The sequence below is a fragment of the Lissotriton vulgaris genome, chromosome 8 (genome assembly GCF_964263255.1).
Source record: "Lissotriton vulgaris chromosome 8, aLisVul1.2, whole genome shotgun sequence".
NCBI lineage: Eukaryota > Metazoa > Chordata > Amphibia > Caudata > Salamandridae > Lissotriton > Lissotriton vulgaris.
Window position 1 is genome coordinate 926,921,854 of NC_141696.1, and position 12,507 is coordinate 926,934,360.

The window sequence follows — 12,507 nt, forward strand, 5'->3', positions numbered from 1 at the left end:
TTGTATTCCTTAACACAATCTAGATCCGCACAAATGTTTGTCACATCACAGTCAATCAAGTACAATCCCGATAAAGTTCTAACTCGTGACAATGCCACATATGCCATACCCTCCTTGAACACAGAACTGCCAATATTCACCAATGCACTGTCTACACTTAAACCTTGCGATTTATGAATTGTCACCGCATATGCCAAGCAAACAGGAAACTGTTTACGGCGAACATATAAGTCTTTAACAAGCAAAAACCTAGCAGAACAACGACCAATTAGCTGTACTTCCTCAATGCCATCAAATTTAATTTTTAAAAATTCTATTCCATCTCTATTTCTGTATTTCTCAAAATCAACAACATTACCCATTGATCCATTTACCAGACCTCTTTCAACATGTAAATTCCTTCTCAAAATGATTCGGCAAATTAAACACACATTCAAAGTCTTTTCAAAACCCGCTGTTTTAGATATAGTCTTCTCTAATGAATCCAATTTTGATTTCAAATTCTCTGACAAAATAATTGTTGATCCCATATGCTCTATTTTGTCAATAGCTTCAAGTTTCACAATCTCTTGCTTTTCTAAATTCAACATTTTGTTGTTGAAGATGGCACATTCTGCAAGAGTTGGCATCAAACATATTCCGGATTTCTTCTCAGTAATTTTCTGAAAAATATTCTCTGCCACAATCTCTTGTTCGGGATATAAATTTGAAAGTAATCGTGCATTTAAAGCTTCTTTTCCATGCTCGGTCACTTTTCCAATTCTAATATCTTGTAGAATATTCTTGTAATCTTCATCTTTTGCCTGACGCATATTTTCATGCAATTCAGCATAATTGAAGTTTAACCATATATTGACGTTGCCAATGCTCCCTAGGCACTTCCTGGTATCTTCATGCGTGAGTATTTTGAACACAGGTTGTCCTTTTACTGGTGTCAGCTGCAGAAGATCTCCGAAAACAATGATGTGTTTGCCACCAAATAACACATCATATTCAGTTTTAAGTACTTCTTGCATTCTCAAATGCACAAAGGCAAGCATGACATTGGGAACCATGCTTACTTCGTCAATGATAAGTAGTTTCATTTTCCTCAAGACTCTTGAAACTTCACAGCAAGCATCCCCAGATAACTTGTGGTATTGTAATTTGTTGTCATGCTCCACCGGTAGCATCAGTAGACGATGCAAAGTAATACCTTTAATGTTATGTGTTGCAAGTCCAGTAGGAGCGGTGACAACACAAGACAGCGATGACTCAGTCCTTTCCTGCAGATAGCATGAAATTGCTTTAATGAGGAAACTTTTTCCAGTTCCCGCTTCTCCACTCACATACAGTCGGACAGGCTTCAATGATGTACATGAGCACTCTTTCTTCTCATGACTTAATCCATGCTCAATTTGCTTGGTAACTTCATCATATATTTTCCTCTGCTCAACGTTGAGTTGTTTTTCCAAGTCTTCTAAGTTAACTGAATCCTCCTGAGCATGTGCCATGGCTCTTTCCACTTCATTCATAGCAGTGGCAGCTTCATTTTTGATAATAGGTCCTCCAAGTGGATCTTGACTCAATGAAACATTACTCTGACTATCCTGAGAACTGTTTCTGGCAATCTCGGCTGCAATCGTTGCTTCCTGCTCAATTTCCAAAGTTAGCATTTCTTGATATTTGGGAAAAGCAGGACATTCTATGGTCTCCTTAGCAGCAGTGAAAGAGTCTTCATAACAGAGGAAATCTCCAAGCAGTTCCTCTTCTGCACGCCAAGGCTTGAAAAGTTGCAAAAGTGCTAAATAGAAAAACTCCTTTTTTTCTGAAGATTCGCCACTCAATTTTCGATGGTTTACTAATTGGCATTTTCTTTGCTTGACCGGGCATCCCTCACTTCCAATTACAGCATACACTCCTTTCTCAATATCTTCTTTGATGTTCCTCTTGAATATATAATTTTGTAGAACCTCATATAGACAAACATTCTCTAGGTGACTGCTTCGATTTGGATAATATGTATCCAACATGTTGGTCTTCAAAATGTCGGTACTGTTGGGTTCCTTTTCTGCCAAATATTCAATTTCCCGGACAGGTTTTAGAACTCGATTTCGCGTTGCAGCAAGACCAAGACTCGCCCAAACAATACTCCTGGATTTGGCATAAAGACTTGCTGAAGACAATCGATCTGAACATTCGTAAGCTCCGATTTCTCGATGCGACAACATCTTCAGACTAAAACTGTACAACTTCTTGCTGAGGCTCTTTTCATGGGAAATGTCCTCCCACATATCCTTCAGTTCTGTCTTTTCTTTTTTGGTGATGTAAGATGTCACATACCGAGCCACAGCCATACAGTTGTCACCCACAAACTGTATATCCATGTTAGCATTCCACATGGACAAAATCACTGGATTGTAGTCGTTGATGTACTTGGACTCTTCGTTCCTTTTCAAATTGTATGTATTTTTGGGTGATTTCCTCGTCACATTATGTCGCAGAGAAGACATCAAACTGTTCACTCTTCCTTTAGAAATCACCGGTCGTGGAAAGTTGAAACGACATTTGGTGTAGAACTTGTCCTTGTTTCTGAATTTACGACGACAGTACTTTCCACAACGATGGCTTTGGAAACATAGAACTTGTTCTCTTAGGCTTTTCTTCTCCGTTGCGTTTGGAACAGCACACGTAGAATACTGTTCTATGAAATTCATCACTAAGTCATCCGGATCTGTTCCAAATTTAGGTGCATCCTTGATCCACAACAACATATGTATATGAGGAGCACCTCTTGCTTGGTACTCCTTTCTCCAGAAGAAATCCAACACCTCTCCAAGAGGTGGATTCTTCTTATTTGTGATGAAAGACATCATAGCTTCAAATCTATGATTGAAGTACCTGCATACATTCACAGGATCCAAAGAACACAGTTCTCCAGGTGTCTTGAATTCAATGTTTTCAATATTTCCATTTGCCTCTCGTAGAAATTCAAGTAAGTCTTCCCAGCCATACTCGGCACAGCTCAGAGTGAGGAACCATGTCGGAGTTCCTAAGTTCCTCAGCATACATTTTAAATCACCATGACGACGGTACCAGTACTCATTAGTACCACGCTGACACGCCATGAGATTAATTAAGTGAGAATCCAAAATACTGTCTTGGACATTGACTTTATGCATAAAGTCCCTTGCCGAGATATTTCGCATCTGTATACCACTTTTTAAGATGTGGTTCACTGCATATGACAGTCCAGACAGATCGCTTTCAAACAGGAGATGAAACAAATAGGGAATGCATTGACGAAACCTAGGATCTTCTGCATACAATCGTAAAGTCCGGTATTCAGACGCAGGAATTTGATGAGATCGCTCATCATATCTTCCTCCTCGACCTGTGGGAAATAGCTGTGGGAAACACTGAGCTTCCAAACTTTCCTCCCAAACACTAATGGGACTCCCTTTGGCTTGTTTCATTTGAAACAACTCAATAGCATTCCCCATGACTTCCTTGGAATGCAAAGGATGAACACTATAATGTTCATATATTTCTTCACTTTTAGAGGCCTCTACTTTCTCAATTTGGCCAGCACACAAATCGCTATCCTCTTCATCACTTACTTCCTCTTCTGCAACATATACATTCTTATAGTACTTATTATTTTTCTTCAAATACACTGTTGCCTTTTTGACTTTCCTAACATCCACTAAATCTTGCCATATTTTCTTATTCTTTGTCGGAACCCCATTAACCAAGATAACCAGAGGTTCCTCTTCCACTTTTTCTACTCCAATTGTGTTAATGTTTTTGTTCAAATCTAGAGGCAAATAAACAACTCTTCCCTTTAATCCTCTCTGTAAATCTGCTGGAGGCAACTTCCCTGTCTTTGGCTCCATTCTTACAATAGCCTGAAAGGGATGGATACTTTGACTCAAAATAGATTCATAAGTATTTAAATCCTTCAATTCAGAAGGAATCTCAACCAATTCCAGATTATTATGAACTGCCCTAGCAGGCATCTGGTTTTGGTTTAATTTATTACAACAATAAGTACACACACGTTGATCCGATCCCAAATCAAAATAATTTTCTACCATCAAGTATGTGGTAAAATCCTTCCATTCACTATTATTTTCCCTTTCACTTTTTGCATATAAATCCACTACCTTAGTCTGATTCTTATAATAAGTGCGTCGACAACATACACAAGTGAAATTAGGCCTCTCACTTGATTTCATCTGAAACGTGGCAATTTCCTTCTGAAAATTATCTGTACTGGAAACCTGTACATTATCTTCAACATTACCCTCTACTTCAGGGTCAATTTGAACATTCTCATCTTTACTACTAAAGTAACAAAACTCAATTTCTTCACAAATATTCTTCACATCTATTTCAGAACCATGCAAAAGAGCAGCACATAATTGTTTAAGCATAATTGCTGGACTCTTTGCATAATACAACATTCTCACTAATTTTCTCACTTTATTATGATGCACTGCTAGCATCCTGAAATGATGAAAAACACTCTGGCATACTCTCCTGGAAAGACAAGCCAGTGAATGACCACGCAAACCTGTCATTTGTCTCACTCTGCAAGGATCTAAATCTTGCAACAACTTCATTTTCTGCTTCAAACTTTTCTTATTAAATGTCCGTATAAAATCACAAAGCAAATTGATGGAAACCTGTTGCACACTGCAAATAGAACTACACTTCCAAATGTACACAGGACCCTTAGGACGTCTTCCTAAAACCTCATCACTTAGCGCCTCTTCTGTCTCTGTTGTCACAAGTTTTTCTTTTTCAACTGGACAACCATCCTTCACTTCATAAGCTCGACCACTGGTGTCAACTGCAAACACCAAATCATTATCCTGAAAATAACTCTCCTCATTAAAAAATGCCTCAGAACTTGAACTATGCATCCATTCTCCGGAAAAAACTTCACAAAAGTTACTACGATTTACTACTCTCTTCCATCTACTGTTTGATTGAAATAAGAAATTACCTTGCTTAGTTTCCTAATTCTATTGATTACCAAAATAAACAACTTTCGCTTAATTTCAAAAGCATGATCAATAATTTTCTCTACATTTTTCTTCTTCTTATAAAATGCCACTTTCTGTTTGCATTTCTTAATATTTTTTAATAAATTAACTATTATCCTGTTACGGAATATTCGTTTTCGAATGTCCCTAAACTGTTCTTTCCTTCTACTATCATGCACAGAGTTATCTCTTCCTCTACCAGTAACATTTTTGATGGGTCTTTCCTTTCCTTTTAAATTACTCTTCTTTTTCTGAACTGAAACATGTTTGCGATAAATACTTTTTTTACTAAAAATATTTTTTAAGAATGATTTTGTGCTCTTACCCGGAGCTTTCTTGGTGTTTTGATAAGTATTTGGGGAAGAGGACTGCTGCAATAAAACATCATCCTGCTGTCTTTGATGTTTTCTAGCCTTTCTAATTCGATTTTTCGTAGGCATTTTTCAAACTATGACAAAATCTGCAGTTGAATCTGTGGAAAAATATAATAAAAAATGTTAATAACCACTATTACCAAACAGTAAATGAATAACAGTCATCAAAAACTTAATGCCCTACTTATTATTTAACATCGCAAAACTTTTGCACCAGCACTGCATCTCAAAAATGACACACAGTGCTACAAAACAGGCATACAACAATCATAAATCTCTCCCTAATATTTTAAATGATTAATTCAGAATGACGATAAGGTGTGGCCTATCTAAAGGTTTGTTTAGGCCCAGATCTTTGGACTGGGGTGAAAGTGTGTCATTGATCCTCATTCAGTCCATCGCCTGTTTTGTTTATTTGAGGTAAGGCCAACACATGGTTGCAGATAAGATTTTCACTTAAGAAAACAAAGGAAATAATACATGTGAAGGCCTACCAATGAAGTAAGTCATTATTTGAAATCAATTACATTTCTGGATATGTACTGCTAAAGCTTCTTAGGTTGTTTTGGGTTATATTTATAAGGCATATGAGTGTGTATGATGTTATTTTTCCTTTTTAAATGGAAAGCGTTCTTCATGGTGCAAGTTTCTTGTAAATACGCTCCCACCTGCGAAACGGAACTTTGCGATGCGAAGCTGATTGGCTCCCCGGTGTCTGTCAACATTCTAAACAGTCCGGAGCGGCCGCCATCTTATCTCTCGGTAGGATCGAGAGAGAAGAAGAGGTGAAAAACGAAGGGGGAATTTAATGAAAGGGGGCAAGGTATACCCCTCTTGACCCCCCTAGGAATGTTGTTGGGGTTTTTAAAGGGTCCCGTGGGGAAAATAAAAAAGATATATTTTTCACGGTAGAAGCGCTTCCCAAACACCGAACTGGGCCGCAAACTGCTGGCGAAACGGGAATTCGCCATTTTGTGCTTCGTTTTAATTAAATTACTAGGTATAAGGAGGTGCGGGAGACGTATCCTAATCCCTTATATTTTCTGAGGGTGGCTGAGGAGGCTCATATATGTTGATACATGTGTTCCAGCGGCTGTGCGTGAGCTTTTTTTTTTTTTTTTGCTGCGTGACGTCTGTTAACGTTCGATTCGAAGGAAATCAGGAAGTGTTGACCACCAATTTGTCAGTGCGATAAAATATTTTGTTATAAATGAATCCTTATTGATAAACATTGTCTGCGCCATCTTGCCTTTTTTACAATGCCACAATTTTGTCGTGCACGGCAGCCATTTTACATACCAGGCCGGTCCCAGGCTATCACCTAGCCCTGCGGATGTAGTTTATGGCCCTAGCTGTAGAGAATCCAGACATGCCAACCCTCCCGATTCAGGCGTCAGACTACTGATTTCAGTGCTACTCTCCCGCCTCCCGATTCCTGCAAACAAAAACCCGGGGGCATATTACCAACAACTAGCGATAACTTGTTTAGAGACAAAAATTATCGCCGCACATCGGCGATTTTTATCGCAGATAAACCTTGCTATTAGCAAGGTTTATCGCAAATGCGATAAAAAACGGCCGCAATGCATGAATATCGCTGAAAAGTCAGCGATATTCATGCATTATCCAGCAAATGCTCTTAGCCATGTTATCCACCCCCCATTGGATAACATGGCTAAGAACTGCTCAGGGCCCCATGAGGAACGCTTTCCATTTAAAAAGGAAAAAATAACATCATAGAAAAGAATCGTTTTTAAACACAAGATATAAATCAATTGTATACCTGCATTCAAGAGGAAATGACTGAAAATGTCCTTGAGACACATGAAAGCGTTTTCTGAAATGCCCTAGCACCATTTTTTGGACATTATTAACATGGCTATGTAACTCCCATAATCAAAATCTAAATTTGCCAAGCGCTGGTGGGAGCGTATTTACAAGACACTTGCCCCATGAGGAATGCTTTCCATTTAAAAAGGAAAAAATAACATCAAAGACACTCAAATGCCTTATAAATATGACCCAAAACAACCTATGAAGCTCTAGCAGTACATATCCAGAAATGTATTTGATTTCAAAAATGGTTTTTAAAAACAACATATCTGTTTCAGCTTACATAAGAGACCATGGAATGGGCTTCATATACAACAATAACTTGTGTTACTGCATGCCAGAATGCTACACCGAATATGCAATTACAATTTCTCAAAGTAACAAAATCTATTTCTATATCACTACAGACAAAGCCACAGTTTAAAAACACAGCTTTCTTCATCATTTTCTCCTTAATTCATACTATTCTCTATCTAAAATAAATAAATCTTTTCTCACCTTAGCAAATACTTTTTGAGTTTTGAAAACAGTCTCAGAAATACACCAAATTGTCTTCAGCAGAAGAAAAAGGAGGCACTCCAGAGGCTGCAGCTATTGAAAGCACAGAAATACAGATATTCATTTCACATATCTCTCATATTAGCCAATCATAACTCTTCCCTCACTTTTTTCAAATCAAAACCCTTCCCCCCTCTGCCCTCTCTGCCTTTTTTCCATAGCAACGACCTCCTGGAAGACCTCTCATGTTTGCAAATTCACAATGTTTCAATTGAACTCTGAACTCTCAGTGCACCTGCGTATCCAGTGCAATCTTTCATTAAATGTTTCTTCCTTGACCATTCAAATTACATCTTTCAAAGAACACATCCATGCACCCTAACTTTCTGTTTTCAGAAATGGAAATGCACCAATCACTGCTAATGAATCATTAGCATTGGAAATCCACAGTTTTTTTTCTTTACAAACTCCTACTGTTTCAACTGCCCTTTCATTACCACACTTCATCTGACTGCAGCCCAACCTTCTCCCACCATGTTTAAGGTCTGGATTGTTGGACATAGTTACATCCACTGGGCTCAAAGGTATGCTGAGAACAGAAATTTACACAACCTCAATTTACAAGATGTGGAAATTAAGTGGTTGGGCCAAAGAGGATTAAAATGTCACCAATTGATACCAATGGTGAAAACTTTTATGCATTTGCCAAAACCTGACCTGTTAATAGTGCACTGTGGAGGTAATGATTTGGGCACTTTGACTGGGGTAGGTCTGGAAATGCTTTTAAAGGACACCTTTGGGCAATTAATGGCACTTTTTCCTCAAACTGCCTTGGTATATTCCAATATATGCCAAAGACAGAAATGGAGGTGGTCCAACCAATTTTGTCCACAAATTGAAAAAGCGAGGAAGCATGTAAACAAATCTGTTTCAGCTTACATGAGAGACCATGGAATGGGCTCCTTGTACAACAATAACTTGCGTTACTACATGCAAGATATCTACAGAGGAGATGGAGTTCACTTCTCAGATGAGGGCAACAGAATTTTCATTCTGAATTTAAGACTGTGCATTGGTACCTACTTATAAGTACCTAAATGTACCATAAACCCAAAAGCTCTTCTCAGAGCTACCCTTCATCTGATCACTCACAATTAATACTTTTCTCTAACTTATTTCTGTAATTTTCAACAAACTACGCTCAAAGAGCGCTACCCGGTACGCGAACTGGAAGCAAACCGCGCAAAATTTTAAAAAAAATGTTTTTTCTCCGCACATATGGTCCTCCTCAGCCACCCTCAGAAAACCTGGGGGGTCAAAATACTTGTACCGTGTCCCCTTCTACCCTTTCTGAACATTATTTACCCTCCATTTTATATCTTAATTCGACCGAAACACAAAATGGTGGACTCCCGTTACGCTCCTAGTTCGCGGACCAAACCGCTTCCCGGGAAGCGGTCCAAAAAAAGGGTGGGAAAGTAATTCACAGAAAAACGACTGGAGACACTCTCACCAAATATAGATTAGCTCATACTACATAACAATCCCTTTCATTTTCACAAATTTGATTGAAATTCCATTTAGCCATTAAGCCTGTAGACCTCTCTAAATACCTTGAGGTAAATTACTTCACAAAACACATCTGAAGTGTTGGAATTGACAACCAATGAAAATGTTACTTTCATTTTCTACTTTTATTACCTGATATTTGATTGGTTATATACCTGAATATATATAAAGGAAGAGAAGAAAACACAGCCATTTTGACTACTACTTCTTGTTGTACATCACATTTCAATAGTTACCTAACACTTCAACTTGTTTCTAAAGGTAAGTTGTTATTTTTAAAACTGAAGTATATTGTGCACTATAACTTGATATGGTATACTTTTTCTGATAGATATACACTATCCCTCTGTAGTAGTTATGGATTTAGATAGACTTCTCTGTTATAGTATGAATGGAGTTAGGCTTCTCTTCATTAAATTACATACACTTTTTTATAGTCCTATTTCCACTCTGATACTATACAATGCCAAAAGAAAAATTCACTGATAAAAACTGCCTATCTAAAATTAATCCCAACAGTGCCCTATCTCTACTAATATATATTTTTTTATTCAAAATTTCAGGCAAAATGGAAGGCGAGCAACAAGTTACATTTTCAATTGAACTGAAGGAGAGCAGCCAAGACAAAATTGATGATTTTATGGATCAAAGTAGAGACCACGAACTTCTACAATGTGTTGAAGCAGTGGATAACCTGCTTCAAAATGAAAAAATGTTACACCCTATATTCAATTTTGACATTTCTGACACTGAAATGTTAGAAAGTTTAATGAAGTATGAAACACAATCAAAAATAAATAAATAAATAAAATAAAGAAAACAAAAAAAAACCAACAAAAACAACAAATAATTAACATACAGTGTTAGAAAAGTCTATCATTCTTTTATCCTTATAGTACGCTGCCCAGAACGCTTCCCGGTTCGCGTACTAGGCGCTCACCACGCAAAAATAAAAACATTTTTTTTTTTTTTTTGCCCTGCTGGGACCTTTTACAACCTCCACATAAAACCTAGGGGGTCAGGGAGGATCTACTATGCCCCCTTATCGAAATTTCCCCCTTTGTTTTGGCCTCCTCTTGTCTCTCAATCCTACCGAGAGACAAGATGGCGGCCGCACCGGACTGTTTAGAATGTTGACAGACACCGAAAAGCCAATCAGCTTTCCCTGCGCAAAGTTCCGAAACGCGAAAAGTACGCGAACGGGATCGCTGCCCGGAGCGCTGTTACAGATATATATCTTGATTTAAACGTTAATTTCTCGAAATCCACTGAAGCACATATATTGAGACCTAGCAGAGGCACATCGGGCTAACAGTCCCTACAATTTTGCCAAGTTTCGTGGAAATCCATTCAGCCGTTCGGGCTAAAAGTGAGTCCAACCGCCCTATGGAAATTAACATGGGAAAAACGCGTTTTGGGACCCCCCTTTTTTCTCGGCCCCCCCTTGACGAACCCCCCCCAAATTTCCAGGAGCTGCTCAGAAACAAAATGTGCCATTTTCCTGAAAATTTCAGCCAATTCCATCCACAAACGCCAAAGTTATTAGACATAGAATTTTCAGAAATCCCATAGGGAAAAAATCCTAACTATATATACCTACTGGCGACCGCCAGTAGGTAATATGTATATATATATATATCGGGAATTTTGCCTGGCGTGCTCCTGCAATCCCCCAATCATCCAGAACCACACAAGAACAGACGAGCGCTGACCCAGTTGAAGGTGCAGGTGAGGAATTTTAGTTAAATTTCAGCATGCCTGCCTGCATGACGCGTTTCTGCCTACCAGAGGCCTTGATCACATGTATATATATTCCACAAAGTGATCCTGATTTCCGATGCACTGCTGTCAGCGGGTACTCCGCTTAGGGGCTAGATCCCGGCCCTGAAAAATTTACTTTATTCCACCAATGATGCAGCATTGGTGGAATAAAAAATATATATATATATATATATATATATATATATATATATATATATATATATATATATATATATATATATATATATATATATATATATATATATATATATATATATATATATATATATATATGTAATATTATCAATATATATATATATATATATATATATATATATATATATATATATATATATATATATATATATATATATAGTACAGACGTGAAGTAAAGCATTAAAATATTTTGGTAGACTTAATATTTTTGCTGCAATATTTCTGTTTTACAATATTTAGAATTTTGAATCATAGAATAACTGCCTGATCTTAGCCGATACACCGAGGTTTATGCTGCACATTTTTTTTGCTTTTCTTTCGATATTGTCCCTTAAAGAGTCTTTTGCAGTATGATCTTTTCAAAACCAAGGCTGCCTCATAGCAACTTTTATTTTCCAGTTGATACCGGTATTTTTTTTTTTACTGGGAAATCAATTTGAGGCCTTCCGTGGCCTGCTGTTGATTTCTACTTAATTATTTTCTAAGGAAGAAACTGTGTCAAGGATAAGAAAAAGCCAAAATCAATTAGCTCACACTCCTGTTTGATACACTATTAATTTTATGTACGCCTATTGTCAGTGTTTGAGGATTTAAAACGGTCTCAGAACAAAAGAAAGACAAGAAGGTGACAACTGCCTTAGATTCGGTTTAGGGTTTTAACTTTTTGTTTTTTTTATACTTGTCATTGTCCCAGAGGAAAGCTCAAACAGTTGCTTTAAATTTTATGATGAAATCGAGAAAGGTGGGAAAAGGTGGTAAGTGAGAAACGAAATCACATTCAAACACATATATTTTTTAACTTTTGCCAAGTGCAATGAAAGAAATACTACTGCGTCGAAGAAAAAAAAAAGTTGAAATGGCGAATACTCACAATATGTATTGATCTGTGCACCGGGAATGCAGATTCTTTGAGAACATTTAAAACATATATGTATGTTTTTTATAAAATAAACTTAAGTGTGAATCCCTGGGAAATCCACAAGATATTTACTTCAATCTGACTATTCGGCTAACACGTTTGTTGCCTCGAAAAAGAAAAGAGGAACGTTACTGTCTGTGTAATTGATGTAAGCAGTAGGCGTCGCTGCTCATACCCATTGCTAGGTCAATAATAGTTCCCCTAGCTTGTCATGGGCACAGTCAAGTTGGCAAAAGAGAGGCATAATGCACAACATGCCTGCTTTTTTCTCAGAAGGATTTTCTCAAGTAGGGATGTTCTCTTAACA